Source organism: Aedes aegypti, chromosome 3, assembly GCF_002204515.2.
Source record: "Aedes aegypti strain LVP_AGWG chromosome 3, AaegL5.0 Primary Assembly, whole genome shotgun sequence".
NCBI classification, from domain to species: Eukaryota; Metazoa; Arthropoda; class Insecta; order Diptera; family Culicidae; genus Aedes; species Aedes aegypti.
The window spans coordinates 209,755,734-209,778,576 of NC_035109.1; the positions used below are offsets into that span (position 1 = coordinate 209,755,734).

At 31.5% G+C, this 22,843-nt stretch overlaps 1 protein-coding gene across 3 annotated transcripts in view; it reads left to right on the plus strand.

Annotated features, from left to right (window-relative positions):
• Positions 1-6,913: 6,913 nt before the first annotated feature.
• The window catches only part of LOC5572254 (pyruvate carboxylase, mitochondrial), a 69,087-nt gene continuing 53,157 nt past the window's right edge, over positions 6,914-22,843 (plus strand). For 2 of the 3 annotated variants that reach the window (XM_021851811.1, XM_001653891.2), the window contains exon 1: positions 6,915-7,058. The gene's annotated coding sequence lies outside the window, so the exon portion shown is untranslated. Of the gene's footprint in view, positions 7,059-22,843 lie in introns of all 3 variants that reach the window. The other variant, XM_021851813.1, reaches the window with a different exon arrangement.

The window sequence follows — 22,843 nt, forward strand, 5'->3', positions numbered from 1 at the left end:
AAACAATAAACAATAAACAATAAACAATAAACAATAAACAATAAACAATAAACAATAAACAATAAACAATAAACAATAAACAATAAACAATAAACAATAAACAATAAACAATAAACAATTAAACAATAAACAATAAACAATAAACAATAAACAATAAACAATAAACAATAAACAATAAACAATAAACAATAAACAATAAACAATAAACAATAAACAATAAACAATAAACAATAAACAATAAACAATAAACAATAAACAATAAACAATAAACAATAAACAATAAACAATAAACAATAAACAATAAACAATAAACAATAACAATAAACAATAAACAATAAACAATAAACAATAAACAATAAACAATAAACAATAAACAATAAACAATAAACAATAAACAATAAACAATAAACAATAAACAATAAACAATAAACAATAAACAATAAACAATAAACAATAAACAATAAACAATAAACAATAAACAATAAACAATAAACAATAAACAATAAACAATAAACAATAAACAATAACAATAAACAATAAACAATAAACAATAAACAATAAACAATAAACAAAACGATAAACTATCTTTTCAACCAAACCAAACAATTCCAACAGAAACTGATACCTGTGCCAACACCGCGAGTATCTTCACCCACCATCCCGACCGCTACGACAGCATGTATGTCAGCACGTGCGTGATTTTAATCGTAGCGTCGCCGCCGTCGTGTATCGTCCGTTCAGTTCAGTGCATATGCCGGCTTCCACGATGCGATTGTGGTGGCGTCTAGTAAACAAATGGATCGATAAAAGCTTCAACAACAAAACTCCGATGATGACGGCGCCAATAAACAATAAACAATAAACAATAAACAATAAACAATAAACAATAAACAATAAACAATAAACAATAAACGATAAACTATCTTTTCCTGATACCTGTGCCAACACCGCGAGTATCTTCACCCACCATCCCGACCGCTACGACAGCATGTATGTCAGCACGTGCGTGATTTTAATCGTAGCGTCGCCGCCGTCGTGTATCGTCCGTTCAGTTCAGTGCATATGCCGGCTTCCACGATGCGATTGTGGTGGCGTCTAGTAAACAAATGGATCGATAAAAGCTTCAACAACAAAACTCCGATGATGACGGCGCCAATAAACAATAAACAATAAACAATAAACAATAACAAAAACAATAAACAATAAACAATAAACAATAAACAATAAACAATAAACAATAAACAATAAACAATAAACAATAAACAATAAACAATAAAAAAACAATAAACAATAAACAATAAACAATAAACAATAAACAATAAACAATAAACAATAAACAATAAACAATAAACAATAAACAATAAACAATAAACAATAAACAATAAACAATAAACAATAAACAATAAACAATAAACAATAAACAATAAACAATAAACAATAAACAATAAACAATAAACAATAAACAATAAACAATAAACAATAAACAATAAACAATAAACAATAAACAATAAACAATAAACAATAAACAATAAACAATAAACAATAAACAATAAACAATAAACAATAAACAATAAACAATAAACAATAAACAATAAACAATAAACAATAACATAAACAATAAACAATAAACAATAAACAATAAACAATAACAATAAACAATAAACAATAAACAATAAACAATAAACAATAAACAATAAACAATCAACAATCAACAATCAACAATCAACAATCAACAATCAACAATCAACAATCAACAATCAACAATCAACAATCAACAATCAACAATCAACAATCAACAATCAACAATCAACAATCAACAATCAACAATCAACAATCAACAATCAACAATCAACAATCAACAATCAACAATCAACAATCAACAATCAACAATCAACAATCAACAATCAACAATCAACAATCAACAATCAACAATCAACAATCAACAATCAACAATCAACAATCAACAATCAACAATCAACAATCAACAATCAACAATAAACAATAAACAATAAACAATAAACAATAAACAATAAACAATAAACAATAAACAATAAACAATAAACAATAAACAATAACAATAAACATAAACAATAAACAATAAACAATAAACAATAAACAATAAACAATAAACAATAAACAATAAACAATAAACGATAAACTATCTTTTCAACCAAACCAAACAATTCCAACAGAAACTGATACCTGTGCCAACACCGCGAGTATCTTCACCCACCATCCCGACCGCTACGACAGCATGTATGTCAGCACGTGCGTGATTTTAATCGTAGCGTCGCCGCCGTCGTGTATCGTCCGTTCAGTTCAGTGCATATGCCGGCTTCCACGATGCGATTGTGGTGGCGTCTAGTAAACAAATGGATCGATAAAAGCTTCAACAACAAAACTCCGATGATGACGGCGCCAATAAACAATAAACAATAAAATAAACAATAAACAATAAACAATAAACAATAAACAATAAACAATAAACAATAAACAATAAACAATAAACGATAAACAATAAACGATAAACAATAAACAATAAACGATAAACTATCTTTTCAACCAAACCAAACAATTCCAACAGAAACTGATACCTGTGCCAACACCGCGAGTATCTTCACCCACCATCCCGACCGCTACGACAGCATGTATGTCAACACGTGCGTGATTTTAATCGTAGCGTCGCCGCCGTCGTGTATCGTCCGTTCAGTTCAGTGCATATGCCGGCTTCCACGATGCGATTGTGGTGGCGTCTAGTAAACAAATGGATCGATAAAAGCTTCAACAACAAAACTCCGATGATGACGGCGCCAATAAACAATAAACAATAAAACAATAAAAAACAATAAACAATAAACAATAAACAATAAACAATAAACAATAAACAATAAACAATAAACAATAAACAATAAACAATAAACAATAAACAATAAACAATAAACAATAAACAATAAACAATAAACAATAAACAATAAACAATAAACAATAAACAATAAACAATAAACAATAAACAATAAACAATAAACAATAAACAATAAACAATAAACAATAAACAATAAACAATAAACAATAAACAATAAACAATAAACAATAAACAATAAACAATAAACAATAAACAATAAACAATAAACAATAAAACAATAAACAATAAACAATAAACAATAAACAATAAACAATAAACAATAAACAATAAACAATAAACAATAAACAATAAACAATAAACAATAAACAATAAACAATAAACAATAAACAATAAACAATAAACAATAAACAATAAACAATAAACAATAAACAATAAACAATAAACAATAAACAATAAACAATAAACAATAAACAATAAACAATAAACAATAACAATAAACAATAAACAATAAACAATAAACAATAAACAATAAACAATAAACAATAAACAATAAACAATAAACAATAAACAATAAACAATAAACAATAAACAATAAACAATAAACAATAAACAATCAACAATAAACAATCAACAATCAACAATCAACAATCAACAATCAACAATCAACAATCAACAATCAACAATCAACAATCAACAATCAACAATCAACAATCAACAATCAACAATCAACAATCAACAATCAACAATCAACAATAAACAATAAACAATAAACAATAAACAATAAACAATAAACAATAAACAATAAACAATAAACAATAAACAATAAACAATAAACAATAAACAATACAATAAACAATAAACAATAAACAATAAACAATAAACAATAAACAATAAACAATAAACAATAAACAATAAACAATAAACAATAAACAATAAACAATAAACAATAAACAATAAACAATAAAACAATAAACAATAAACAATAAACAATAAACAATAAACAATAAACAATAAACAATAAACAATAAACAATAAACAATAAACAATAAACAATAAACAATAAAACAATAAACAATAAACAATAAACAATAAACAATAAACAATAAACAATAAACAATAAACAATAAACAATAAACAATAAACAATAAACAATAAACAATAAACAATAAACAATAAACAATAAACAATAAACAATAAACAATAAACAATAAACAATAAACAATAAACAATAAACAATAAACAAAACAATAAACAATAAAACAATAAAACAATAAACAATAAACAATAAAACAATAAACAATAAACAATAAACAATAAACAATAAACAATAAACAATAAACATAACAATAACAATAAACAAACAATAAACGATAAACTATCTTTTCAACCAAACCAAACAATTCCAACAGAAACTGATACCTGTGCCAACACCGCGAGTATCTTCACCCACCATCCCGACCGCTACGACAGCATGTATGTCAGCACGTGCGTGATTTTAATTCGTAGCGTCGCCGCCGTCGTGTATCGTCCGTTCAGTTCAGTGCATTATGCCGGCTTCCACGATGCGATTGTGGTGGCGTCTAGTAAACAAATGGATCGATAAAAGCTTCAACAACAAAACTCCGATTGATTGACGGCGCCAATAAACAATAAACAATAAACAATAAACAATAAACAATAAACAATAAACAATAAACAATAAACAATAAACAATAAACAATAAACAATAAACAATAAACAATAAACAATAAACAATAAACAATAAACAATAAACAATAAACAATAAACAATAAACAATAAACAATAAACAATAAACAATAAACAATAAACAATAAACAATAAACAATAAACAATAAACAATAAACAATAAACAATAAACAATAAACAATAAACAATAAACAATAAACAATAAACAATAAACAATAAACAATAAACAATAAACAATAAACAATAAACAATAAACAATAAACAATAAACAATAAACAATAAACAATAAACAATAAACAATAAACAATAAACAATAAACAATAAACAATAAACAATAAACAATAAACAATAAACAATAAACAATAAACAATAAACAATAAACAATAAACAATAAACAATAAACAATAAACAATCAACAATCAACAATCAACAATCAACAATCAACAATCAACAATCAACAATCAACAATAAACAATAAACAATAAACAATAAACAATAAACAATAAACAATAAACAATCAACAATCAACAATCAACAATCAACAATCAACAATCAACAATCAACAATCAACAATCAACAATAAACAATAAACAATAAACAATAAAACAATAAACAATAAACAATAAACAATAAACAATAAACAATAAACAATAACAATAAACAATAAACAATAACAATAAACAATAAACAATAAACAATAAACAATAAACAATAAACAATAAACAATAAACAATAAACAATAAACAATAAACAATAAACAATAAACAATAAACAATAAACAATAAACAATAAACAATAAACAATAAACAATAAACAATAAACAATAAACAATAAACAATAAACAATAAACAATAAACAATAAACAATAAACAATAAACAATAAACAATAAACAATAAACAATAAACAATAAACAATAAACAATAAACAATAAACAATAAACAATAAACAATAAACAATAAACAATAAACAATAAACAATAAACAATAAACAATAAACAATAAACAATAAACAATAAACAATAAACAATAAACAATAAACAATAAAACAATAAACAATAAACAATAAACAATAAACAATAAACAATAAAACAATAAACAATAAACAATAAACAATAAACAATAAACAATAAAACAATAAACAATAAACAATAAACGATAAACTATCTTTTCAACCAAACCAAACAATTCCAACAGAAACTGATACCTGTGCCAACACCGCGAGTATCTTCACCCACCATCCCGACCGCTACGACAGATGTATGTCAGCAACGTGCGTGATTTTAATCGTAGCGTCGCCGCCGTCGTGTATCGTCCGTTCAGTTCAGTGCATATGCCGGCTCCACGATGCGATTGTGGTGGCGTCTAGTAAACAAATGGATCGATAAAAGCTTCAACAACAAAAACTCCGATGATGACGGCGCCAATAAACAATAAACAATAAACAATAAAAACAATAAACAATAAACAATAAACAATAAACAATAAACAATAAACAATAAACAATAAACAATAAACAATAAACAATAAACAATAAACAATAAACAATAAACAATAAACAATAAACAATAAACAATAAACAATAAACAATAAACAATAAACAATAAACAATAAACAATAAACAATAAACAATAAACAATAAACAATAAACAATAAACAATAAACAATAAACAATAAACAATAAACAATAAACAATAAACAATAAACAATAAACAATAAACAATAAACAATAAACAATAAACAATAAACAATAAACAATAAACAATAAACAATAAACAATAAACAATAAACAATAAACAATAAACAATAAACAATAAACAATAAACAATAAACAATAAACAATAAACAATAAACAATAAACAATAAACAATAAACAATAAACAATAAACAATAAACAATAAACAATAAACAATAAACAATAAACAATAAACAATAAACGATAAACTATCTTTTCAACCAAACCAAACAATTCCAACAGAAACTGATACCTGTGCCAACACCGCGAGTATCTTCACCCACCATCCCGACCGCTACGACAGCATGTATGTCAGCACGTGCGTGATTTTAATCGTAGCGTCGCCGCCGTCGTGTATCGTCCGTTCAGTTCAGTGCATATGCCGGCTTCCACGATGCGATTGTGGTGGCGTCTAGTAAACAAATGGATCGATAAAAGCTTCAACAACAAAACTCCGATGATGACGGCGCCCCGAGAAGCGACAACACTAGCAAAGCTTCGCGGCATTTTCTTTTGGTGTTAGTAGAAACTAGCCAACCATCATCATCATCATCAGCCTCAGGAAAGAAGTGGCGACGATTTCCGACTGTGGCGATGCCCGCCTTGTAATTTTGTCGAGCATCATCAGTTGCTAGTAGGTCGTGTCGGTGTAAGGTTCAGCGTTCGAAGAAACCGTGCGTAATTAATGTGACTTTCGGATTCGATACTTTTTTTTTGCTGGTTACCTACATCATCTCCACTTCCCAGTGATAGACGGTAATTTATATTTGTCACTTTGCACATTTGCATGCCGAAGGTGCCTATATTGCGATGCGAAAATTAGAAGAACAAACATATTAGCTCAAGGTTGACTCTGGACTACGGCAGGCCAGCTGGTAGGAAACGACATCAACCGGCAAGTACATCTGAACGAAGTGGGTTATGATAACGAAGGATATGCTCTCTAGGGTCAACCGAGAGTGTGTTGAAGCAAGAATTTTCCATTCAATCAGCTGATGTCTTTTCGTCAGTCTGCCAAGGACAAATGAGTTGATTTTGTCTACGAGAAAAAAAAAACTATTGCGTAATAGGAAATGGTGCGTACAGTCTGTAATGATTTGTGGCTGCTAAAGCAGATTTCGTCTGTGTTTACAGCTGTCGGTCGGAGGCGAAGCGATTGTATTGTTCCAGTTTCTGATCTCTACATATAAAGACCATACGTGGAGTTGACTCAATATGACGATAAGAGTTTGTAACGTTTTGTAATTGAGTTACTTCACTCCATAGCTGATTTATATTGCACCTTTTAACCCTTTCGAGACGGACTATGTTTGAGTGATTATTTAAAAACTTATATTCGGATGCTTGTTTCAAAGTTATTTATCATTATCAACTTCCCTCTACTTGGGCTAATTTATTCATCCATGAAATTTTTGAGTTCAACTCAGATCTCGCAGTTTTTATCTAAATTTTTTATCTAAAATTTTTTCAGTCATGTGTTGTTGAAAAATATTGACCCTCCTATTTTTACTTCCTTTAGAGTATGTTTATTTTTATTTCAATGTACATACAGTAAACTCTCCTTTAATAGATATCCTGTAACTAGATATTTCCCCTAATTCGACAGGATGCGCCCTCGCTTCAATCTAGCATATACTTAGATCCCTCTGTAATTCGATACCTTTGGGGCTGTTCATTTATTACGTAAGGGGTTTATGGGGGAGGAGGGGTTTGAGATTTTTTATTTTGGATTATCATACAAAAAATCTTATCATGGAGGGAGGGGCGATTGAAAAATCCTGAAAATTGTCTTACGTAATTAATGGACCGCCCCTTTCTAACTAGATGTTATTTGTTTTAGTTTCCCATGCATTGAAAAGTTACAAATATCCTTCAAATGGTATTTTTTTTTTTTTTTTTGTTGAATTGAATATTATGTTGAAAGTCAAACGAAGGCTTACAAGCCATTAAAGGCTGATTACATTTCCAATTTTTAAAGTTGTTTAAAGCGAACTATCATGAAAATGTGTAATAAATTTACTATTCGAAATTCAGGGTGTAGTGGATTAGTGGGGTAAAATTAATTGCTCTCGAACCCATGTGTATGTAGAAAAAGCTGCAAATTCAGTTTTTGTCATCAAAAATTAAGTGATTATTTGGTAACTATCTTGATTTTCCCTATTATCATTTGAGACAAAAAAAGTTACTCCTAGACAAATAGAGATTTTTAAAATGTTTGATGAATCGTTGGAAGGTTCGTCTTTAACCGTTTGTCTGTGTTTGGGGTCAATATGACCCCAGAGCGCTTTGACGGGGTTTTAACTTTTTTGTTAGTGAACCGATTTGGGAATTTGTTTCACACGTTGGTGAGTTTCCACGAGTTTTTTTCATAGCCCAAAGGATTTTTTTTAATTATATTGTGGCGCTAGCTTGGAAAATGTCACAATATGGAGCTTACACATTTGTTATGACGTTCTATATCTCTAGATGCTTAGGATTTAAAAGAATGATTACTTGAGCATAGTTGCTCGAGACTACACTTGAAGCCAGGATAACAATCAAGAGTATTAACTGAACAAGGACTGTAAGTTCTGGTAATTCAAGGACTCACGTGAATTCTGATTACTAAACAAATTTTCTAGCTTGATTCGACATGTTGAAAAGGTGTTCTAAGGGAAGGGTAAGTTCTTCTGAGAGATTTTTGAAGAACACGGGTGCAATGCCATCTGGTCCTGCTCCCTTTGTTGCGTCCAGGTTTTTTAGTGCCTATAAGATTTCTTGTCGTGATAGTTTTTCAATAGAAATACTATTAGAAAATTCTGGGAAAAAAAGGAAACAATTTGCGGTCGCGGTCTTCTTCAGAGTAGATGGTACACACTTCTTGGAAGAAATCTGCGAAAAGGTTGCTGATATCGGAAGAGTTTTCATCTACGTTTCCGTCAAAATGCATTCGCGAAGGGAAAATGCTACTTTTTAATTTTGTGTTTACATAATTAAAAAAGTTTTTAGGACATGACGACTGTACCATTTAATTTTGCTAGAGTTTGTTTTTTTTTTTTTTTTGACAGATACGTATTTCGATCTCAAATGTAAGGCCACCCTCAGTGTCGTGTACTAGACTCAACTTTTTTTCAATGCATTATTCAAGAAAAACACAATTTCGCAGCTAAACGTGTCCCATACAAAACATTTGTAAAAAATCACTGAATATTTGTTAACGTTTTTATTGCGAAATCTGAACGTTTTCGCTTAAAATATTGGAGGTGCATGAAAGTACAATAATAATACAGATTTGAACATCGCGAATCGTTTGTTCCTTAAAGTCAGCAAAATTCTACACAGTAAATAGTTTATCCATTCGCTTATTGTGACAATAACGAATGTCATTCAAGTTCAATAATTGAAAATATCTGTATCTAATTATAAAATAAAAATAAAATAAATATAGGGAGACTTACGGCTTCGGCACCATTCGACTATGATCGGCAACCAAATTTAAAACGCCAAATTCACAGTATTAGTCTTTCAAAACACGTCAAAGAAAACATTAAGATGATTTTATGTTCTGTCCGCTTTCCACTGACGAGATTTCCGAGACTGAACAAACAATACCGCCAGAGATGTCATCAATTCAAATGAACACGCCTCGGGATTGCTCTGTTTTAATAAAGTCGTGAGGAATTAAACTTTCTAATTTCAAGCAAAAAAATGACACAAACTCATCTACAGGTTTTACAATAGTTTCTAGGTCACACCTATCCGTGGTCACCCATTGCTCAAATGATAACTGATCAATATAATTTTCTTCAAACTCAGCGAATAAAGTATTTTCCAATGATGAAGAATCTGGACAAACCGAACAAGATCGTAGATAGCAATTTGATGTTGTATTTTCACACAAAAGACTACCAGTTAACATTTTAATATCCTTTGATAAATTGATTCTTTTCAAACTATGTAAGATTAGGTTAATATTTTAGTGTGTTGTGCACACATAAACATTATGTGTTCCTGAATTGGATAAGAGCTTGCATTGCCTTGGACGAAGGCTTGCAAATGTGGAAAAACCTACCTTAATATTTTCGTTAATTTCCTTGAAGCGTGTATACGCTTCTTTCAAAGTAGTCATCATTAATCGTTTTTGGATTGCTTGACGCTTTCCATCTTTTTTTACAGATACATAATCTTTTTGGCCAGGCATAGCTCTACTTACTTCATCGTCTTCAAAATATTGAATTATTTTTTCTTTTGTCTCATCTGTTAATGAAGTACTCGACCTAGCATTTTTGGTTGCAAGACAGTTATTTTTGAATTGTTTTGCCTCTTTTGCTGTATTTCTATTGGTTTTGAACTCATCAATGGCGTCTTGAATAGACCACGAGCTTGGCAGCATCGACAAAATCAATAATTTTTCTTTCCTTGTCGTGGCTAGATTCGAGAACCTTTCCTTCATATTCATAATTACCTCATCGTAGTCTGTATTTTCCACATCCTCAGGTCCTAATTTGAAGAGGTTTCTTCGTACAGCTTCGTTGATTTCACGGTATTTTTTCTCGGGATAATTGACGTAACCCATCTTCGTCCATTTAATCGGAGTCACTTTTATTCCAGCTATCCCTTCGTTGAAGCGTTCGATGTTGACCTTCTGGATGCACTCATCTTCTGATTGATTTGTTGAAACAGATGTCGCTGATGGTACCGTGGCAAGACTATCTGCACTTGGTACTTCTGGTAACTCCTCAGTTGTTGTCGGTGCATTTAGTAATTCCTCAGTTGTTGTTGTTTTCGAACTTCCTGCAACCTGATCCACCGATGATGTACAGATTGCCCGTTTGTCAACGTTTAAACGGCAGGACGTACAAATGCACTTTTTTTCTGCAAACGGCCTGCAACAGTTGAGAAAGCGACTACTCATGTTGCTCGTTAGATTTTAATAAACAAAATCACTTTTAAGTTTTTACTGACTAGTTTGGTGTCGTTTGCTTGACTGAAGAAACATTTTACAATTAAATCTTTTATAACCATAGTGGTAGTATATATAGTATGTTCATGGTATGTACCTATCATGTTTTTTGATGTTGTTGAAGTTACTCGCTTTCTCCCAAATATGATTAACAAAGTCTATTCTCTACCAAGGCGGGTCTATACCCAGGTGTAATCAGATTTTAACTTTGTGGAGAAAACCAGCGCCGAGAAAACCGACCTGCTTTACGTATACTAGATCATCTGGGTATAGACCCGCCTTGTTCTCTATGAGGTAAACTTTTTGCAGGTAAACTAGTCGTTTACCTGTATAGAAAACTTTTTTTGTAGCTTTTGTCTTCAATATTAGATTTCTTATAGGTTTCTTTTATCAAAAGGTTTCAACACTATTGAGAGAATTTTTCTTCAGTTACGTACAATAAAAAATATGACACTATCAAGACTTTAAATCACAACACTGAATCGCGTCTAACTTTCTAATAGATGCTATAATAGTTATGAATAATTAAATAAAATATCATGAAAACAACTTGTTAACCTCATGTGGTACCCTTAACAAAAAATTCAGCAACAAACTGCGGTCCTAAAAAAAATTGACAATGAAAAAAAAATTTTTTTTTCACTAAGTGTCAAATTTGTGAAATATTTGAAATGTCATAACTTTTTTGTTTATTGGCTTACCATCACCACAATTTTTATGGTAGATAGCTAATATAATGGACCGTTTTCCCTCAAAAAATTACGTTGGTATTCCGATAGGGTTTTGAGATATTTGAGTTTTTGTGACAAAAATGATGTTTTTTAATGCAAAAAATTTTTTTTTGTACTGTGTGTTTTTTTTTTTTTGAATCTTTATTTAGTTGTCTAACTTTGTTTCTTTAGTTGTCTAACAATCAAACGAACCGTTTTTGCTGTGCAGCTTTTTGAATATTTTTGAACCATTTTCACATACACCCTTTTGAAAAGTTAGTCGTGACTCAACTTGAAGATTTGATATCGGAAAATGACGATTTAGATGGAACTGAAAAACTGTGCAAAGTTTCAGATATTTTTGAAATGGTCGATCAGAATCGACTTGCATGCCTCCGTGGAATCCCTCTTCTATGATAATTAGACTGTCAAAGATAAGTGACCAACTATTCAAAACTATATCAAATAGTGATCTTAGAACAGATTGTTTATAAGCGTTTGGAAATGCTAAAATCGTATCAATTTTTGATATTCATATATAAAGCCTCAAATGTTCTCGATTCAAATGAAAACTGCTCTTACATGAAGTGTCATACTAATATTCTCCAGTTTTGCATTCGTTTTGCTTGAACGATTAACCAAAATTATGATATTTCGTTTAGTATGTGGTAGGTAACACACTATCGAAGTTATCCGCATTATCAAAGAGACCCCATTTTACAGTACCGTATAACGGAGTAACATTAACCACCGTGGTAATATTGACCGTAATGTCCCTCCTAGTAAAAGGTTTGAATCGAAATTTATCGATGAAATAATTCCAAAGCATGAATGGTGTTTCTCTTTCGTATACAGTATTGGCAAGAATAAAGTACGCAAATGCCGATTTTCATGCTAATTTGTTATGGTAAAAGACCTACATCTCTGCTTGTAGCAAACAGATTAGTATAAAATTTTATCTACGTTTTGTTAATAACTTCAAATTAGATCTTTGAAGAAATCATCAAATTCTATGGAAGAATTATGGAATTATTAACAACCGCTCATTTTGACATAAATGTCAATATTTTGATTCTTAGATATTTTGAAAACAAACAATATAGGAAAAATGTTATATTCCACAAATTTTTGAATTTTGACTAAGTGAACAAATTTGCAGACGCATGTCTTCTTCTAAGTAGTCACATTTATGAAATATTTCAATTAGAATAAGTCGGCATTTTTCGCAGAACTCTGATTTTTTTTCTTCAATAACTACAAGATTGTTTAATGGAATTCAATTTATATATACAGATTTCCAAATTTGACCATTTTGTATGAAAATCGGCCTTTGTGTACGCTATTATTTCTTATTATATTTATTTCATAGGATTATAAAAAAAATAGATTTTTTTTAGAGAATTGGATTTTGTTCGCACGTAAATTTTCCAACTTTTCGAAACAATTATATCTATGATTATGGATGACACTACCAACGATTCAAGCCTCACAAGAGTTCTGCAAACGATATAAGCAACAAAAATGCGGGTTTTCCTAAAATGAGATCGCCGAAACGATTTCGTTTTCAACATGTATTTTCAATTCAAAAGAATTAACGGATAACTATGGAGAATACAGAATTTCCTAAGGAAATTAAATACCTTTAGGCGTATTCCGCAATTCCAGGTGTTTTTTAATTTTATAATAATCCAAAATTTAAATCACTTGTAGGAGTTTGGCCTTCATATTTGGTTTCTGTGGCCGCGATTTTTGTAACTAACGACATTTTCAATATTACCGATCATTGTTTATATGGGTGATCAATGTTACCCCCAATATGTATCAGCTAAGTAAAAAAAAAAACACATTTTTTAACACATTTTTTTGGAATTTTGGGAAAACAAAATTTGGTATACCGTTACGAGCTTTGGGTAACTGTACCTGTACTACTACTTTAAAAATATAAAACTTGCAACATTTGTATTTACAATAATTACAATATTTACAATAATTTGTATTGGAAAAATCTGATAAGTGATACTCAGAATTACGGTAATGAGACCCCACTGTTTTTAACTGTTGTTCAATATTTGATTCGTTATTTAAGATAGTTTTATCATGAACAGTTTGTACAGGATTGATGCTAATTATAGTTTAAACATGATTGATGCACCCCAGTGGAAAAGTTATTCTTCAAACAATCGACTATTGGGCTTGGGTTATGTCAATTATTAAAAATCGTCAAAAAAATCACTTTAGACAAATTGTTACTGCTTTTGAACTTGTGATTGAAGAAATCACACAAAAATATATGTTGAAATTCAAGTTATGTCTGATGTTCTGCCAAAAATTCATTCAAATCGGTCCATAAATAACTGAGATATAGCTTACCAAAGTTGGTCATTTTGTATGGAAAATCGAAAAAGTTGCAAATGTTTTGTCCAATACTGTACATAGTCATTGAAATCACTCGTAATCCACATCGTTTCCTTCCCTTGTCAGTATAAACCATAATTCCTTATATTCTACATTGTTAACATTACCCTTATATTTGCTCCTCCTATCTACATGACTAGAGAAAACATGTTGCCTTTCTCTATTTTCGTGGTAAAGGTGGGAATAGCGTTTAGTGGTCGAAAATTGATAAAAAAAAAGGTTTTGAAATTGTAACCACGAGTTTCCACCCTTATTACGCGTCTGGTATAAAAAATATATATTTTTAAGTTGAATAAGAAAATTTTGCAATCATATTTGATGTGTAAAAGTTTGCTCCTTTAAGAGCCCCTCCTAGCTACATCACTGGCCAACCACCCGAAAGGCTCCGGTTGAAATTCCCGGGGGGCGCTAACGTGAGGGTTGTCGGACAATAACTGCGAAAATGTTCATAAGAACAATAAACGCAGAAGCAGGTTTTCTACACGTAATGCCTACAAGAAGATAATTTTTTGGGGTAACATAATTCGATATTATTGTTAACTAATTATGTTATTGTGCTTTTGATGAAATTATTAGAATTAGAAATCAATTCGTTTTCACAAATATCGTAGGAATACAAAAAGGCAATCTACACTGAGCCTACTTTCCATGTCGATGTTATATGATAGGTATATAATTTTGCACTATTGGAAGTTCATATAAGATTTATCAAAGACCGAAATCGCCGACTATATATTATATGCAATGCATATAGTATGTTCTCTGGGCAAGCATGTTAGCATTATATGAGATGAATACGATTTTTTCTCAGCGGAGAGCGGTTGAGGAACTTATATGCTTTTACTATGGAAAGCTATGGGCAAAATAAGTTTGTCGTAGGTGGAGCCCTTATTATTTTTATTTTATTTCTCATATGATTTATGTCAGGCAGCTTACCTGGAATGTATTACTAATATAATCAAAACAGATTTCAAAGCTTAAACTTTGGGGCCCAGATAGCCGTAGCGGTAAACGCGCAGTTATTCAGCATGATCATGCTGAGGGTCGTGGGTTCGAATCCCGCTGGTCGAGGATCTTTTTGTAAAGGAAATTTTTTCGACTTCCCAGGGCATAGAGTATCTTCGTACCTGCCACACGATATACACATGCAAAAATGGTCAATCGGCAAAGAAAGCTTTCAGTTAATAACTGTGGGAGTGCTCATAAGAACACTACGCTGAGAAGCAGGCTTTGTCCCAGTTGGGACGTAACGCCAAAAAGAAGAAGAAAGCTTAAACTTTATCGAAGCTCTATTTGCTTAGTCCATTATAAATATATAAACAAAATAAGCATAGGATATTTTCACATTCAATGAAATTTTTAAATTATTATGGATGCTTGATTCACAGTATAGGTATCGCTCTCACCAAAAAAAGCCAATTAATGTTATAATAATAAATTCATGCGGTGATTAAACCTTATAAATGTATAATAATTTGTTGTCGAAGGGATTTTCTGTAAAAGGAAAAAAAATCAATAGTTAAGTGTAAGTTAATTACCAATAGCAAAAAACATGAAATAGTTGTCAAGATATATTCGCGGATTTAAGCTCCACTGCGTTCCTTTTGGTGCATTGTTGACTCCAGATTATTGGATTTGATCCATGGAATAACATTACATCATTTCAGATTATAATAATCTTAGTTAAAGTGAAGAAGAAGTTAAAGTACCAAGGAATCCAATTCAAAACATGACCTGAACGTTGATGCATTGATGTGACTGTTTTTTTTTTGCAACATTGCCTGAAATGCAAACACTATACTAGAATACAGAAGCCAGTGTAAGTTATATGTTATGCTCATAACTCGACCTGTACTGCATATCAGACGCGCATATAACGTAAACCAGAACGTAGGTTTGTATCGATTATAATTGCATCTTAACTGTTTAGCATATGAAATGCATTGGATGAAATTTGGAACGAATATGTCGAGCGAACAATCGACCTCATAAATTTTTTCTGATATAATAGCTTTATGGATTTATCTCAGTGTATGGATTAATTGCAACTTCGAATCATTATCTATTCGAGAAAATTATATCGAAACATGTTTTTGATAACGATATTTGATATCATTTTCATATATTTAGATTGCACAATAGACGATGTGCCGACTTAAAAGTAGCAGTAATGAAAATCAGAAACATTTAATAAACCTTAAAAAACGGATAATACTATGAATGCTGAACAGCCCAATTGTGCTGGCTCGCCTCGAAAGGGTTAAGTGGCTTCCGATTTGATCCGACATCACTTAATGCTCTGGGTGATTCAAAGCCCGATTGAATCAATCAAAACTAGACACATTCCTGGCCAATGTCGGTACGGGGAATTGCATATAATGATGATTACCTACATGCGGATGTTTTGTGTTTTTGCAACCTCTACGATGATTCTAGCTGGCTGTAGTGGCTTGTGTAAATATTAACCTCAATCTATTCCCTGCGGCACAAAGTCCATTATCATCATTTTCTTATCAACAACCTAAACGAATGAGAATCGTACGATTTACGTTTTTGAGACTTAGTATTGGAAAGGTGGAGTCATTAAAATGCAAGATTCTTTTATTTTATATTCTCGAAAACCGGATTGGCTAAATTCTATCCGGTTCGAACCAGTTATCCAAAAGAGTGCCTAATGAACTTCAGCCCGAATCTTGTTATTGGTTATGTAACGAATCGGAGGCAGTGTGTTTATTTCTAGCACATAGGTATCAAATGGTTTCGCTTCCAAAATTATTATACGAAATGGAAGAAGATTTTGGCACCGTCTCAAATGGATGCGCTTGATCGTAACCTATTTCATTCGTCGCTATTAAACCCGTGCACGTTCGAAGAAAGCCGGTTCTATGCAGCGACACGAGGAAATATTAAGCGGTCGCTCACTCGTTCAGAATTCAACCAATACACATCGCGTGAGTGACTTATAGAAGTGTGACTGTCTGGAGAACTACTGACGTCGCCAGTTACCTTGGAAAGGGTCAACCAGGTTTGTCTAGCGGACTGCATTGACGAAGCAAGAGTGTTGCCCTGCTTAGAGAATTGCGTTTATTTGGGACTTGTTTGCTCTGTCACGATTACTTCACGTAATCGAATCAACATTTGTGATGTTTTTATTTTTCAGAATATTTTCTTAGTTTTTATTCAATACTTTCAGTATGATTCATGAAAATATCACTCGATAACTACATAACAGACATTGGCGTAATTAATTGTAACCAAGGGTCTGCCCTTAGATTCGGGGTTGAACTCCTCCAGAAATTCTTTGAAATAATTCGCAAATTGGCAGACAAAATCTATATTGAACCCACATTTTGTTATATTCATTGCTAATTCAACAATATCAACAGTTTTGATATGTATTGTATTAAGAGCCGGATTAACAAATGTAGGAGCCCGGGGGCCATTATCTTGTGGGGGCCATTTTCCCAGAAAAAAAAAAAACATTTTGATACCTTAGCATAGTGTTTTTTCTATATTTAATTCATCATAGTATTTTATATGTTTACAGGATAAACTCAATGTTTTTGGGGATTATTAGCCAAGAACAAAATTCGTTTAATTCATATGTACCTTAATTCAAATTATTCTTATTATATTCTTGTTTAATATTCAATTTGTTGAACAAACTGATTTATTTAACAGTTTTGAGTTGAAAAAATTGCTGTAGAGCTGGTAGCAGGTATTTTTGTAGAGACTTCCCAATAAACATTTTCACGGAATGAGAGTTGAACCAACCACTCTCAAACATATTTCAGCTGAATAAACTGTTATTCACCTACTAATGTTTGTTGGGTAAATCTCTATTTTAATGAAAGTCTCTAAATAGTTTATATTGCTAATGGAAGATCTCTGAGGTCTCTATTCTAATCAATATTTTCCCTCATCAGGATTGCAGTGAATCCTAAAGCCAAATTCTACGAGCTCCAGAAAAAAACCAAATTCTTTAATGCAGCTTTTCAGCAGGTTCTTTAAGAATTTGCTCTCACATGTCTCATTGAAAACCTTCAAGAAATCTACTAGTGATTTTTCCAGAGATTTCATCCGAAATACTTTCAGGGACGTATACTGGGATCCCGCAAGATTTTTTTCTTGTGATTTCTCTACCAATACTCCCAGAAATTATTCCTGCAATTTAGCAAAGCATGCTTAGAGGACTTTCTCCAAGAAAACCTCAAGCACTCCAACGATTCACCTCCAGATATTTCCTCAGGGATTACCGAAGGAAATCGATGGAAGAATCACCTGATACAATCATGGAGGACTTAGGCCTTCCTTGAAAAATATCTAAAAGAATCTTTGGCGAAATACCTGTCACGGTGTTTTCCTCACCATTATTATCAGAAAATAATCTCCATAAAATCTGTGCTCACCAGTCGTTTGCTATAGCTAAGCTGCATGTCTGGGCAAAATTTAAAAAAAATCGTAAGGTTCGGTTCGAAGTTACGCCCTTTTGATTGTATAAGTCCACAAATTCAAAGGAAATCTTAAATATTTAAACGGATTTTTATTGGCCGTACTTATCAGAAGAAATAAACCGTCGAAATTTGGTTCAAAGTAGGTGTTTTCTGTTATTTGTAACCTCTGATTGCCGAAATTTTGAGTTACGCCCTTTTTTGAAGTGTAACTATTAAAATCACTAATTTTAGATAAATTAATTAGGCATTCTAATACCGATAAGCATGTTCACATGTTTTTTATGACACATTCCACTTACATGCCGTCAAAGTCTTTCACTATTGACTGATTTTTCTTAGGCTCAACCGATGTAAGGCATTACGGAGCCAAATTTGTACTGTTATTATTAGTAATAAATTATAGTTATAATCCAACTAGCTGCTACCCAACTGTTAATATCAAAACGGGCCCTACGATTTTTTTCAATTTTGCCCAGACATGCAGCTCAGCTATAGAAAACGACTGGTGAGCACAGATTTGATGGAGTTTTTTTTCTGATAATAACGGTCAGGGAAGCACTGTGCCTGGATACTTTCTATAGTTATCCTTGTTAAAACCCAGATCATATTTTTGAAAAAATACAAACAGTAATACGAGCCAGTAACACTATAGTATTATCGTAATCAAGAATTACGAAAATAAGAGTAATGTCTTGCATGATTATCTTTTCTTCTGGTTCATTTTAGGTTACATTTAGTTGTCCTGTTTACTTTTTGATCCATTTTCGGTTCCTGGCTGGTCTCATTGTGGTTCATTTTTTCAAGGTAGAGTTCCCTGAAGTTCCTATATTCAAGGCACCTCAACACTACTAGGTCTGCAATGTGATGGATGGATTAATTTTCAAAATTAATAATTAAATAATTAATTCCTATTACTTGATCTGCAGATATATAACCCTCTAATACCCAACTTTTTATTTTCGATTTAAGTATTATTTTTCGTTATCTAAAATCGTTCTAAACACGTTTTGGGCATTTATTTATTTTTATTCGCAAATTTTTAAATTTTGGTTTTTGATTTTTATAATTTTTATTTTTGAACTCCCTAGCTTTTTTCATTTTTTCTTGAAGCCTTTTCTAGTTGTTGATTTTTGGCAACAATAAAAATTTAAATTGTTACGGTATTTTTAAAAATATTAAATTTTTAATTTTTTTTCGGAGCGTATTTTATTTTCCGTGTAACTAACGGAAAAACAGGTTTGAAATGATTTTAATATCACCAGGCTCTGTGATAGGTTAATCGTAGAAAAATATAAAAGGTACGATTTTTTATATTACACGTTAAATGAAGCCCAGGCATTTGTAGGTTATATAAGAATGCAATTTTTCAAACAATTTCTAAAAATACAAAAAAGTTTCAAAAGTCATAAAAAACTTTTCTTATATGCGTGTTATGAGTCAAGGTATAAGCCAAAAAAAAATTATTTTGATTTGCGAGCTACGAAAAAATACACAAAATTCCAAAGTGTACCCCGTCTAAAGGCGGGGTTGGGTATTAGAGGGATAAATTGCATTCGCACCTAGTCTGAAAGGTAGCTGAGAAAACATTCATTGTAGTTGGAAAAGTCATGTTGGAAAATTGTTAAGAATTTAAGCAAAAGGATGGCACTCCACTTGTTTATCCAAATCGTTTTTGAATCTTTCTTGATCTTCTTGTTTCTCGTAAAGTCAACAAAATCCCATCCCATTCATGTTTGAATATTTTGTTCTAGTAATTTTGCATATAAGTGTTTATTTCCAAAAATTTCGCCCATTATTCCATATTTATTGAGAAAATGAATCGTTCAAATCTTTTGATGCGTTTCCGTAATGTATGTAATTTGCATTGATTCTAATTATTCGTGAAAATTTAACTATAAATATTGTTGTCGAGATTTGTGGGGGGCCAGGAGGCCATGGTCCCTTCGCCCCCCGTAAATACGGCCTTGATTGTATCGCTTAAAACAGCGCATGTAATTAGCAGCCAGTATACTGGGCGAACGTTCTTGATTTAAACCTTCATTAAGTCGAGGAATATATGAAAGAAATCAACTCATATTCAGGGATTCCATTAAAATCTGTTTTTATTTTCTTTGAATGATCTGAATCCTGGAGCAAAATATCTGTGTTTAAAACCTGTACCCTGAAAATTGAAGTAGAAATAAAAATTATACAAGATGAATGTCGTTTGGCCGAATGCCGTTTGAACGAATGCCATTTGGCCGAATGTCATTTGGCCGAATCATGAACAAAAAAATCAAATTACAACACCTCTGATGTGTAGGTTTTATAAGTGTGGCCCAATAACTGATAAGCTAAATAATTTGTTGATTCTTATGATGTGACGGGACGTAATGTTTGTCACTCTATAAGAGCTCTAAAAGAATGATAAAATCGACCTGTTAATTCAGGACGAAGTTATGAACTCCTTACATCGCGTCAAGACTCTGAGTTGATGGTTAATTCGCCGCGGTTTAATAAGGTTTCAAGTGTTTTAATGATATCATCAGATTTTTTCCTCCTTAAGCACATAGGCAATAATTTCAAGTTAAACTGGTTTCATTACTATTGACAATAGTTAAAATTATATTTTATTTGGGAATTTTACCTTCTTTAAATCATCGGAAGCTCTTTGTAGTTGTACTGATAAAACTATTATATGCATTACACTTGCCTAAATTTTCATAAGAGATTTTTCCTTTTTTTGATCATAGGCTGTTCTTTCAAGAGTGAAGTAATTCTTATAGTTATTGATATTAAAGCTTATAATAAGGGTATCAGGGGTAATATGCACCTAAGGGGCAAAACGATTTTTCGGGGATTCTACAAATATTTTAGAAAAATTTAGACATTTTTCTGGAAGTTGGATTTGTAAAATCGCATATTGTGGGTCACTCCTATCAGCCCTTGACGTATCTTTTCCAAATCTTTACAAATACTCATAAAAGGCACCGTGGGGTTGTTTTGCCTCATGGGTGCATATTACCCCAGATTCCCTTACGTCTTATTCAAAACATATTTTTTACCTTAACTTGGGTGAGATGTCATTCTCCTCCAAGTTTAAGATTGCAACATGTGAACTGAACTCTGCACTGTTGCTTGCGTATAGCTAGGACAGGACGTGTCAGGTCAAAGTACAAAAACCAAACCAATTGCCTGTCAAAAAAGACCGCTTCTTATTGGCCGTTTTGGCACAGGCCTACTTCCACATCGTTGAGTTGAATTGCAACATGGCACTTTGTTGCTAGTCAGGCCGTGTTGCTGGTTCATAAATTAGAGTTTCACCAAAAGTTTGAACTTTTTTCATGATGTTTTTTTGTATCAAATCTAATAATATTCGGTGTTAAGTTTATCGCAAGTGCTCCTATAATGGCAAAACAAATACAAAATACTTAATTGAGAGCAAAATAATGGAAATTGTGTCAATTTTCTACAAAAGAACCGTCGGTTTTGAAAATAATACTGATTTTTAAAAAGGTGAGCATTTTCTATTGCATTGAATGAATGAAGCGTACAAGAAACTACCAAATTATGAGCCGAGATGTTTGAATTTATTCACAAGATTTGCCTAAAAATAATTTTGGTAGCACTGGCTTTTGCATCGTCAAGATTATCGGATGAAAAACAACGGGCAGTCTTAGTTGAGCTGTCACGTCCTGTCCTAGGCGTATAGCAATAAACGACTCGGGGAACACTTAAGTCAAAGATACCAAGACTTTTGGTTGCTAGAGCTTTAACATATATTACTTAGCACCTGAGACGAGACTCGCGAAGACGGTCTTCTTTTTCTGTGATTGCTGAGTTTTTTTCTTATTCCACATTGTGTTTATACCAATTATGCGCATGCTGTTCAAATCCACACATGAACCTCTCAGCAAAAAATGATTGAGTTTGCATCACATCGAATCATAAATAGCCGTTTGAGTGAAATTTCATGCCAGCAAACGTAGCAGACTTCTTCTTTTCTGTCGACAGAGCTAGCTTCTCAGCTTGTTCTTATGA